Genomic DNA, 12904 nt, shown 5'->3' with positions numbered 1-12904 from the left:
TAAAGGAAACTAGTTGGCTTCTCACTCCAGTATCATTAGATATGCACATAAGGAGAAGTTTCACATTGCAGCAGAAGCTGGAATGCCCATTTCATTATCAGTACCCACTAGCATTCATAGAATCACTGAATCAACCAGGTTGGAAGAGACCTCCAAGATCATCCAGTCCAACCTAGCACCCAGCCCTAGCCAGTCAACCAGACCATGGCACTAAGTGCCTCAGCCAGGCTTTTCTTGAAGACCTCCAGGGACGGTGACTCCACCACCTCCCTGGGCAGCCCATTCCAATGCCAATCACTCTCTCTGCCAACAACTTCCTCCTAACATCCAGCCTATACTTTCCCCAGCACAACTTGAGACTGTGTCCCCTTCTTCTGTTGCTGCTTGCCTGGGAGAAGAGGCCACCCCCCACTTGGCTACAACCTCCCTTCGGGTAGTTGTAGACTACCTGAACTATTTTAGCTGCAACCAGGAACTGTAAATGGGCAGGTACTGCCAAAGTTAAAGCTTAAGGACAAGAACAGGATAAATACTATAGAAGACAGCAGGTTGTCTTCAAAAATATTTACTTTTCTATTGGTACTAGAAGTATTCTTTCATTAATTCCTAGATATATGTCTAGATATACAGCAAGTCTAAAGGGAAAATAACATAACTCATCCACTGATTGAATCTTTCTTATTTACAAAATCAAATGTTTTAAACTAAAACATTTGGTTTTAGCAAGATGGTAATGCAAAAGCAGAAACATATGGCCAATGGCCTTGAGAGTAAAGGTCTTTCAAAAATCCTATATATAGAAAGCAGAATATTTATAAACATGGAAATATTTGTCAGGTAGGTAAACAGATCAAAACAGAAACAGATGATATTGCCTTAGTTCTCTAGTTTGCTACTCTCTACTCCTGTACCATGGTGGACCTGTTGTGAACAAAAGAGCTCAAATTTTAAGAGACTTCAATTTTTAAGGTTTCCAAAATTTTAGGGCTCCAATTTTTAAGGTTAATATTGACAGCATGCTTGGGGGCTAAAACAGCTTAACAATCAGCATGGCATTTAACTCCAGTATCATAGAATCAAGCACAATGAAAGACACCTCCAAGCTCATCCACGCCAACCTAGCACCCAGCCCTAGCCAGCCAACCAGACCATGGCACTAAGTGCCTCATCTAAGCTTTTCTTGAACACCTCCAGGGACAGTGACTCCACCACCTCCCTGGGCAGCCTTTTCCAATGCCAATCACTCTCTCTGTCAACAACTTCCTCCTAACATCCAGCCTGAACCTGCCCTGGCACAACTTGAGACTGCGTCCCCTTCTTCTGTTGCTGGTTGCCTGGGAGAAGAGACCAACCCCACCTGGCTACAACCTCCCTTCAGGTAGTTGTAAATAGCAATGAGATCATCCCTAAGCCTCTCCAGAGTGCACACTCCTATCTCCCTCTGTCTCTCCTCACGAGGCTGTTCTCCAGGCCCCTCACCAGCTTCTTACAAACAGTACTTAAAGATAATTTACACAGATTTTCAGCACCTTATTTCCTGTTAGGTTAAGAAAAATGCACAATTTGCATTACTGACAGACATCAATAGGGGTCAAAAACATTTTCCTGATTAATTATACACCACTGCCTGGGTATTAGTCATGGAGTTTTGACAGGAAAACAATTAAAACCTTTACATACGAATGTAACATATTTCTATTGTTTGCATTCCTGTTCTGAGCAATTTTCCACCAATTGATTCAACTTTCCAGTTCAATAAACAGCAGAAAGTGTGGGTGATTACATGGATCCTGACAGGTACACATCTCCTTTTAAGAGAGCATCCTCCACAGACTCCAGTTACCTACAATATTGTGTATAATTCATTACAGCACTGAAAAATTTAGTGAAGTGAAAACCAGAAAGTTTTCCTTTAGAAAGAAAAACATTTGTCTACTAAAGATCTACTGTACAGCTTCTAGAATATCAAACTTCCTCCCTACCAGACGAGAGAAGTTAAGGAATAATAATTAAAAAAAAAAAAAAAAAGTAGACAGCTACAGGCCCAAAGTTTCTCTCATCACAGTTAAAAATAATTGTTGGAGGTTTTAAATCTCATGTTAAATGCTAAGAGACTGAATTTTGCCTGCCAAAGGCAGACAGAGCTGTGGTTTTTTGTTCCCATTTTAAATACTTCGACCATGAAAGGGCTTTGAATTGAATGTCACTGCTGCAAAAGTGAAATTGCCACTGAGTACAAAGACCAGGAAAGAACTTAATGAATACAAAATATGGCAAAAACACAGTCCACAGACTCTGGAAAAGGAGATGCAGCAGGAATTGCTCACTGCCTTTCTCAGATTCCACGCTGAAGCTTTCCCTGCATTGCCACGACAGCAGGGCCACAGCTGGGCTGAGCCTGTCCATGCACCAGGAGCATTGACATGTGTCTGCTGTGTCACATAAATCCTATGAGTTACTCCCATTTGAGTAATATCAGAACCAACAAAACACGAGGACATATTCTGAACCCATCCAGCAGGAGACAGTATACGTATTTGTAACATGTTCATAGAATCAACCAGGTTGGAAGAGACCCCCAAGCTCAGCCAGTCCAACCTAGCACCCAGCCCTAGCCAGTCAACCAGACCATGGCACTAAGTGCCTCAGCCAGGCTTTGCTTCAACACCTCCAGACACAGTGACTCCACCACCTCCCTGGGCAGCCCATTGCAATGCCAGTCACTCTCTCTGTGAAGAGCTTCCTCCTAACATCCAGCCTATACTTCATTTTATGTTACAGCTTAATGCCAAAAAGAGCACAAAATTTTTCACCGATTTGCAGTGATCTTCTGGCTTTGTCTTGTGTAACAAACCTTTGGAAACAGTGCTGAGGCTCTTGACAAACCAATTCAAGCATGTAAAAGAGATATGTGAAGGCCACATGGCCCATGTTTTCATGCTTCAATAATTGTATCTTTCAGTTGTACTTTCAGATTGCTGTTAAAGAGTTGTGGTTAAGGTTTGCAATGATTCTAGTGGGCATGAAAAATCTATATAGATGTTGGAAAAAAACTCTATAGAAGTATCTCACTAAGCACACCATGTTAGGAATTAATCTGCATATCTTTGAGGTAGCAAAAAAACCCCAGTTTTCTGACATTCTAATGTTAATAAAACTCTTAAATTTACTGCTGTTTTGGGATCAAGGCTGAGTTAAAAAAGTATTCTTCTGATTTACAGTGTTGGACACAGAACTGATGTGCTAGTTTGAGCCTAGCTGGGATAAACTGTCTCTGGCTGGACAGTAAGCAGAGAGCTCTGTGTGATAATAATAAAATAAACAGGAGTTAATTATGACAGACTAAAGCTATTTATAACTATGATGTTAATGGTATGAGACACAAACAAGAAGAGAACTTGTTTGGTCAGTGTTGTACAGTACTGTCTTTTGCTGGGAGATAAAACCTCTATACCAACCAAGTTATGAAAAACAAGTTTTAAACTGTTCACAGCCTTTGGCATTAATGAAGTTTGTAACTGTGCTAATTTGAGCCTAGCTGGGATATTTTGGTGAGAAAAAATAGATTACAGGCTGTGAAAAGGGAACAATGGTGATATCTACCACACTCATAGGCTTGCTGAGATGTATCGAAACAAGAACATAAAAATAGATAAGAGAGTTTGCTCTCTGGCTTTGGGCTGCACTTGTCTCTCTAACCTAACCTGCCAACTGTGTGACTAATCCTTCTGCTTCCTAACCCCTCTGGCTGATTCTCCAGACTCACCTTGAACATAAGGCAAAGTCTGGGATAAGGTGGAGGGCTGGAAAGGAGGTGGAAAGGTGGTTAGGAGCCCCTCCTGGGGACTCTGGTTTCTGGGAGGGCTGTTGTGTTTCTGTATTACTTTTTAACTTGCATATATCTGTATATACTCTAACTATCTGCTTGTATATTGTGCTAAGCTGTAAACATAAAGCTTCATTCTGATTTCCAGATTGGCTGAGTCTAGTCTGGGTGATTTTCACAAGTGTGGGAGGGCAGGTAACACCCAAATTGTCACAACTGATAACCCTGAAAAATACTAAGATAGAAATGCCTATTGGTTTTGCTGATTCACTTATCTCTAGATTAAAATCCAACTATATACTGAAGAAAATTACTTTAAACTAGAAATGAGACTTTCCATTGCCCATAAATCATCAAAAAGCTTTTGATCCATAAATAGCATATTTCATTGTGTACTGCGCATTAGAGATGGTTGTCAAAAAATCATCATTTCAGTAAGAGTAGTTAAGTAGTTTGTATCTATTTTATGGATTCAAAACTTCATAGTAACAAAAGTTTAAATACAGTTTGTATTTTTATTTCAGATAGGACTTCTTGAGCTCACACACCACAGAACTGATAATAGATGAAACCTGAGGTTCTGGTATTTGGGAGACTAAGGCCTGCAAGGAAAGTAGGGCAACTGAGGTAGCTGGAAAAAAATATGACTTCTTTCAGGTTTTCCTATCTTACAATTGATAAAGACATATTCCTTGGACTGGCAGTATTTATCCCTTATGTTCTCATTAAATAATCTCTCAGACCACAATGAACTCTTGGCATTTATTTCATAATGCCTAGAGATCCTTTAACAAAATACTAGAAATAATATAAAGACAAATGAAGTGAATTCCTGACCCATTCACACCAACAGAAGTTTTTGTTGTGAAAGCTGTTAAGTACAACAAGGTAAGATCCATTTAAAACTTTCCCTCTGCTCTTACTTGCTTTGTGGTAAGCCAATGAAATGAATTGGTTCACTAAACCAGTGTAGATGTCTCTATGTCTGTAGCTGATGATGAAAAAGCAACCAGTTTTCAGAACATTATGTAGTTGATCACATGAAAACATTTCCTTTGGGCTGGTGTTAATTAAATTCTATTTTTCACTGTTGATAGTCCAGATATACAGCAAGTCCAAAGGGAATATAACACAACTCATCTGTTGGGGTTTGATCAGAACTGAAGTGAAAAGAACAGGCAGAGTAACTGAACAGACTTAGGTCATTCTGATAAGGCACAGATGCAGAAAAGTGGCCTTGGGAGTCTGACAGAGAAGCTGCTATCTGTAGCTGAGCTGTGCAAGGAGGGCAGGCTGATCAGCCCTGGGAACAAGCAATGTTGTGGCTAAGTTGCTGCAAAGGGAGATTAAGGGGGGTAGTTGGTCAGGTCTGCCTCTGAGCATGTGGATAGCCCATTTCTGCCTATGTAAGCCTATCAAAAGTACACACCCCTCTACTGAACTCCACTCTATAGGTGTCATGCTTAGCTTCAATAAACGGATTGACCTTTATACATCACATTGGTGTAAGCCCAGTGTCTCACTCTCCCGAGTGGCCTAGAAGAGAGGCCAACTCAACACTCATCCACTGATCAAATCTTCCTTGTTTACAAAATCAAGCATTTTAAACTAAGACATGTGGTTTTAGCAAGATGGTAATGCAAAAGCAGAAACATATGGCCAATGGCCTTGAAAGGAAAGGTCTTTTAAATATCCTATATATAGAAAGCAGAATATTTATAAACATGGAAATATTTGTCAGGAAGGTAAACAGTTCAAAATAGAAACAGATTATATAGCCTTAGTTTTCTAGTTTGCTACTCTCTACTCACTTCTTTACCCATGGTGGACCTATTGTGAACAAAAAGGTTTAAAAAGAAGGAAATAAACAAAATCTCTATTTTGGCCTTATGAAGTGTGGGAAACACTGTGACACTGGAGAAGGATGAAGCCAAAGAAAGACTTGGACAATGCAACTTCTGCCTTATGTAACAGGGAAGGAGGCTTAGTTGTGGCATAGATCCTTTTCTGTTTATTCTGTCCAAGTAGAACATGATTCAAGTAGAACATTAGAGATGCATCTAGTTTCTGGAAGACATTCACCTTTCCCCTTGTCATTGGCCTTCCTTTGGACTGTCAAGTCAAGCTACAACACTTCAATCGTCTCTGAAAGCCATCTATAACAATTTTTAAGGAACAGCAAGTAAGGTCAACATGGGCTGCAGCTACTTTCACTGATGTGGAAATGATGATGTATGAACCATAGAATCAGCCAGGTTGGAAGAGACCTCCAAGATCATCCAGTTCAACCTAGCACCCAGCCCTGATCAATCAAATAGACCATGTCACTAAATGCCTCACCCAGTCCTTTTTTTGAACACCTCCAGGGATGGTGACTCCACCACCTCCCTGAGCAGCCCATTCCAATTAAGACTTTTAGCATTCAACTTTTGTGCAAATCATAGCACTGAAATATATTAAACAGACACAATCTGGATCTCTTCCACTAATGTGCAATTATTTTTCTTTGCACTCTGCAGTATATTTGGAATGGGCTGCCCGGGGAGGTGGTGGAGTTGCCGTCCCTGGAGCTGTTCAAGGCAGGATTGGACGTGGCACTTGGTGCCATGGTCTAGCCTTGAGCTCTGTGGTAAAGGGTTGGACTTGATGATCTGTGTGGTCTCTTCCAACCCTGATAATACTGTGATACTGTGATATTTCCATAGCATGCAAATAACACAGCAGATGTTAATGTCTGTAAATCTCCACTTGTGACTATTCCACTGCTTCATGCTCCAGTTTCCCATATCTGAAAATACCACATTGTGCTAGTTTGAAGCTAGCTAGAATGTTTTGGTGAGAAGAACTAGATTACAGGCTGTGAAAGGAAAACAATGGTGAAGTCTACTTCACTCATAGGCTTCCTGAGATGTATAAGAACAAGAAATAAAAACATAGATAACTCACTTCTCTTCTGCTGCTGGTGAGCTCTCAGCTGCGTCTTACTCTCTAACCTCACCCTTCATTTTCTTTTCTAATCCACTTTGCTTCCTAACCCCCTGGCCAAACCTCCATTCTTCCTTGGGACTGAGGTAAAGTTGAGAGGGGTAGGGGGAAGGTGAAGGGGCAGTAGAGAGCCCCTTCTGGGGACTCAGATTTCTGGAAGGGCTGTTGTGTTTCTGTATTACCTTTTACCTTGTATATCTCTGTATATAGATGTATATACTGTAAATGTCTGTTTGTATATTGTGCTAGATGTAAATATAAGCTTCATTCATATTTCTAGAGCCAGCTGAGTCTAGTCTGGGTTACAGGATTACTAAAGTGTGGGGGTGCAGGGAACACCCAAACCATCATACACATATAGAATGGTTACATTTACAATGAAGAGATTTCTTCCTTTCTGAAGTAACCAAAATATTAAGCTATGTATTTGCATTTGTAATGAGTACTCTTATTCCTCTTTGAATAAAAGGAAAGGGATATGTTACTGAAAAATGCACATTGAAAATTATTTATCATATTAAAACTAATATCAGTAAAACATCAATTTCAAAGGCAATGGAATGGAGTATTTTTATCATCCGATACACATAAAGAATGAATTAATTTGTCTTAAGTACCTGATTTCAGAAACAACAGAATTTATGATTTTATACTTCTTCAGTCTACATATCCTGAAATCATGAACTGCTGAGTGATGTTCAGAAAGGAAAGTGATCAAAGAATGTATCAAAAAGATATTCATCCCAAAGTCTGAGCGTGCCAGGACACTTCTACTCTCACAAGGATGAATTCTAAGGAGTTAACTATTAATTATATGCTCCACTAGCATCAAATATGCACTCAATGTACTAAAAATGAAATTGGAACCTCTGTGATGTAAAATGTGCAAAATAAGTGTCAAATTCATTTATGAACTGTAATAATTCATACTTCTTAACCATTGGTATCAAACACATGGGTAGTATAAAATACCTGGATTAATTTACAATTCATACCATTTCTTCCCTGAAGGGATAGGCAGATAGACTAATGTGGAATACCTTTGATTTGTTCCCAAGTATATCATATTTTCAGGGAGTGAACTGCTAGAAAAAGGCAGGCAGAAGGAGAAGGAAAAAAAAGGCAGGCAGAAGGAGAAGGAAAAAAAAGGCAGGCAGAAGGAGAAGGAAAAAAAAGGCAGGCAGAAGGAGGAGAAGGAAAAAAAAAAGGCAGGCAGAAGGAGGAGGGGGAAAAAAAGGCAGGCAGAAGGAGGAGAAGGAAAAAAAAAGACAGGCAGAAGGAGGAGGGGAAAAAAGACAGGCAGAAGGAGGAGGGGAAAAAAGGCAGGCAGAAGGAGGAGGGGAAAAAAGACAGGCAGAAGGAGGAGGGGAAAAAAGACAGGCAGAAGGAGAAGAAAGAAAAAAAGGCAGGCAGAAGGAGAAGAAAAAAAAAGGCAGGCAGAAGGAGAAGAAAAAAAAAGGCAGGCAGAAGGAGAAGAAAAAAAAAGGCAGGCAGAAGGAGAAGAAAAAAAAAGGCAGGCAGAAGGAGGAGAAGGAAAAAAAAAAAGGCAGGCAGAAGAAGGAGGGGAAAAAAGGCAGGCAGAAGGAGAAGGAAAAAAAAGGCAGGCAGAAGGAGAAGGAAAAAAAAGGCAGGCAGAAGGAGGAGAAGGAAAAAAAAAAGACAGGCAGAAGGAGGAGGGGAAAAAAGGCAGGCAGAAGGAGAAGGAAAAAAAGGCAGGCAGAAGGAGAAGGAAAAAAAAGGCAGGCAGAAGGAGAAGGAAAAAAAAGGCAGGCAGAAGGAGAAGGAAAAAAAAGGCAGGCAGAAGGAGAAGGAAAAAAAAGGCAGGCAGAAGGAGGAGAAGGGAAAAAAAGGCAGGCAGAAGGAGAAGGAAAAAAAAAGGCAGGCAGAAGAAGGAGGAGAAGGAAAAAAAAGGCAGGCAGAAGGAGGAGAAGGGAAAAAAAGGCAGGCAGAAGAAGAAGGAGAAGGAAAAAAAAGGCAGGCAGAAGGAGGAGAAAGAAAAAAAGGCAGGCAGAAGGAGGAGAAGGAAAAAAAGCAGGCAGGAGGTGGAGGAAAGGGCAAGGGCAAAGGGGAGAAGGAAAACAAGGCATTCCACTCTCAAAGTAATTGCACACTTTTCTGCCCAGCAATTCAGTTCATCTCCTCTGATGATGACGCCACCTACCTTGGAATCTTTACTAAGTTTCAACAGAACACTACACCTTTTTTTTGTGCCAAAGTTATTACCAAAATCATTAAACAAGATTGGTTCCAAGTCTGATGCTTGGGAAGTCTATTAAATAATCTTCCAATACATTCAGCTTCCTCATTTTACCATGATTTATTCTGAGTCAGGTTTATCACTCCATTTTGCACTTATTTGCTGGAAAGCATACAGAAATATAAAGTAAGTTGGTTTAACAGCCTGGCTTGAAAAGCATTTGCTTGTCTCTGTAGCCTACAGTTGATTTACTAAATGACAATAAAACGGGTAAAACGACCTTACTGTGCTAAAAGTTACTGCCAATATATGACACTGTTAAATTAAAAATTAATTGCCTGAAGAAACATAAAGAAATTTGTACAGGCTGTGAGAGTCTAAATCCTCTCTCTTGTTCATCAGCAAAGACAAAGATTGCATCTCTCTTCCTAATCAACAAAGATAAAGATTGTCTTCGGTAACCTCCAGGACTCAGACTTGGTGCTTGGCGTAAAGCTCAGGGATGCAAATCAACAGAAAAAGCCTTTGAAACTCCTGGACCTCAGCCTGGCTGGAATGCCCAGGATGCCTACATCTTATCTCAGCTACCCCCCAAGGGAAAAGGTTTATTTGTATTCAGGGTATGGGCAGGTACAGCCAGGGAGGGGGCAGAGGCCCTCTCCCTGGTGGCGCAGGACCCCTGCGAATGCATGAGGATATACAGGAAGATTTCCTGGGGAGCTGCAGCTGGATACCGAGCAGAAAACTGTATCAAGGGCAGGAGGATGCCTGCCAAAGGGCGGCACTCCCACCGGACCACCAGTGACACTCCCACCAGACCAGCAATGGCACCTCCACCGGACAAGCAAAGGCGGACCTCCACCGGACCACCAAGGGCGGACCTCCACCGGACCACCAGAGCTGAACACCACCCGAAGAACCCCTGACAAACTCCACAGAAGAACATCCCTGGGCCACGCACCTGTCTTTCTCTCCCCTCCATCTGCGACTAAGGGTAATATGATCACAGCCCTTTTCCTTCCCTGCTCCTTCTCTTCAACTCTCTCTCTCCACCTTCCCCCTCTCTCCCTCTGTTTTGTCCAACCCTATCCTTTAACAAATAGCTTCATGATGATCTGTGGTCTCGTTTGCACCTTAATTTCACAACACAGAAATCCATAAGAACAGATCTTGCTCCTCTGGACAGAGATACTGTTCATCTCTGTTCTCTGGACCTTGACACGTGTACTACAGATTCTTCTAGCCTTGCTTAATAATTTATGACTTGGGTAAGACCATGCCTCCTTCAGCATAAAAATGCTAATTACATTAAAATAAGAAACAGTCCCTGAAGCACAGAAGCAAGCATTACAACTTGTTAGCCAGAAATTAATATTCAGCATCGTTAAGTCACTTTTATTAACTCGCTCTAGAGTTGCAATGGCCACACAATTAGAAACAATAATGAACTATTCTCTGAGACTGAAGATAAATGAGCAACTTAATTTTTAGTTTACCCAAATATTTCCTGACTTCAATTTGACTGACAGACTGAAGCCCAGAATGTGAAAATAACACAATTTTTACAGCATTTTTTTTTCCTGCAGTGCTTTTATAAGTTCTGTTTTACATGCCACTCACTGATGTGCTTTCAGCACAGATATCAGTGAGCAGTGCCCATTCCAGCACAAAAGCAATCATAGAATCATAGAATCAACCAGGTTAGAAGAGACCTCCAACATCATCCAGTCCAACCTAGCACCCAGCCCTATCCAATCAACCAGACCATGGCACTAAGTGCCTCAGCCAGGCTTTTCTTGAAGACCCCCAGGGACGGTGCCTCCACCACCTCCCTGGGCAGCCCATTCCAATGCCAATCACTCTCTCTGTGAAGAACTTCTTCCTAATATCCAGCCTATACCTACCCTGGCATAACTTGAGACTGTGTCCCCTTGTTCTATTGCTGGTTACCTGGGAGAATGAAACTGTTTGGGTTGCTGTTCTAATATGAGACTCATTACAATTCACTTCTAACCCAGATTCAACTCCTCTGTTCCAGTGAGTTCTTTGGGACCAAGGAACACTCTCACACATGTTTACCCCCACTCTGGGTACAGTTTCAATACCTTTATCATAGCTCAAGCACTAAAACCACCACAAGAAAGGTAGACACACAGCGCCTATAGCTCACCTGCTACAGCCATAGCAAAGAAACTACAGTGCTGAATAAGACACAACAAACAATCCCAAGTAGCTCTATTGATCAAAGGGCAGGCAGTACTCACCCTATGCCCCTGGCCAGCAGAGCTCCTGAGATGCACAGATAGCAGAGCTGGTTGGCTGCTGTCTCAGCAGGTAGGTGTCCTCAGCGGGCACCACACCAGCATGGTGGTCAGAGTGATGCTGCTCCAACTCGCCTACCCTCGCTCTGTTTAGAGGTGCTCAGAATTCTGTGACCTGTGTCCAGTGTGTCCCAGATTTCTGAACCAAGGAGAACCAAACTCCTCCTTTATTTTGGAATCTGTTCCATCCCATCTTTCCCTACTGCTCATGCAGATGCCTGCAAGCCCTGCTTCCCCTGGATCTTATCTTTAGTAACCTGGTGATTATCAGCCTGTTGTAACTTCTGATCACACACAACTTCCTTCTTAAAGTGATTTCATAAGAGTGGGGGGCGGGTAACTCCCAAACCATCACACATGTCATTGGCATACCACCAGGACAGGACAAGAACAAAGTTGAGAGGAAAATAGAGAAAAGATGAAAAAAAAAAACACCCAGCTCAAGAGTGATTACATATGATTTGATTGGCTCAAAGTGTCCTTCCAGGAACAAAATTGCTGAAGGCTGCTGGTGTTACCCGTTTTTTATCCTCCTTCTAATATATTTACTTCTGTGGATACCAAAAGAGGACATCAGTCCAATCTGGAGCATGGATTTTTATGGTAAGAAGACTCCAAGCAATCAGAAAAAAAACATTGAAATAAGTTTTTGCAGGTATGTGTCATCATACTCTGGCTTCTCATCACCTTCTCTGAAGTCCTACTACAAAGCAATGGCACAGCTCTCTTCAAAGTGTTCTCAGCTCTGTAGGTAAAATGGTCCCAGCAGGTCCCTGGGTGATTTTCATTGGGTTCTGGCATTGCAACTGCAGCTTTTACCATTAGGGAAGCAGCTGTACTGTTACAGAGTACCTTGTCTAAGAAAGAGCATATCTGTCCTCAAACACAAGAAGGGCACCTTGGGGAAGAGTGCACCTGACTATTTTTTAAGAGAGTCACTCTTTATAGATAGATTTTCAATTTTTAAAGGGTAAAATTTTATCAGAACTCTTCATAAAACATCACAGTTACTGTGATGGTTTGGGTGTTAGCAAAAATAAAAGATGTGATGGTTTAGGTGTTACCTGCCCCCACACACACTTGTGAAAATCACCCAGACTAGATGCAGAGGTTGGAAATTAAAGAAATGAAGCCATATTTACAGGTTAGCATAATATACAAACAGACGTTTACAACATATGCAGAAACAAACAAGTTAAAAAGTGATATAGAAACACAACAGCCCTCCCAGAAACCAGAGTCCCCAGGAGGGGCTCCTAACCACCTTTCCACCTCCTTTCCAGCCCTCTACTTTATCCCAGACTTTGCCTTATGTTCAAGGTGAGTTTGGAGAATCAGCCAGAGGGGTTAGGAAGTAGAAGGATTAGTCACACAGATGGCAGGTTAGGTTAGAGAGAGAAGTGCAGCCCAAAGCCAGAGAGCAAACTCTCTTATCTATTTTTATGTTCTTGTTTCTATACGTCTCAGCAAGCTTAAGAGTGTGGCAGACATCACCATTGTTCCCTTTTCACAGCCTGTAATCTAATTCTTCTCACCAAAATATCCCAGCTAGGCTCAAATTAGCACAGTTACAAA

Source organism: Pogoniulus pusillus, chromosome 13, assembly GCF_015220805.1.
Source record: "Pogoniulus pusillus isolate bPogPus1 chromosome 13, bPogPus1.pri, whole genome shotgun sequence".
NCBI classification, from domain to species: Eukaryota; Metazoa; Chordata; class Aves; order Piciformes; family Lybiidae; genus Pogoniulus; species Pogoniulus pusillus.
This window is presented reverse-complemented; position numbering follows the sequence as displayed.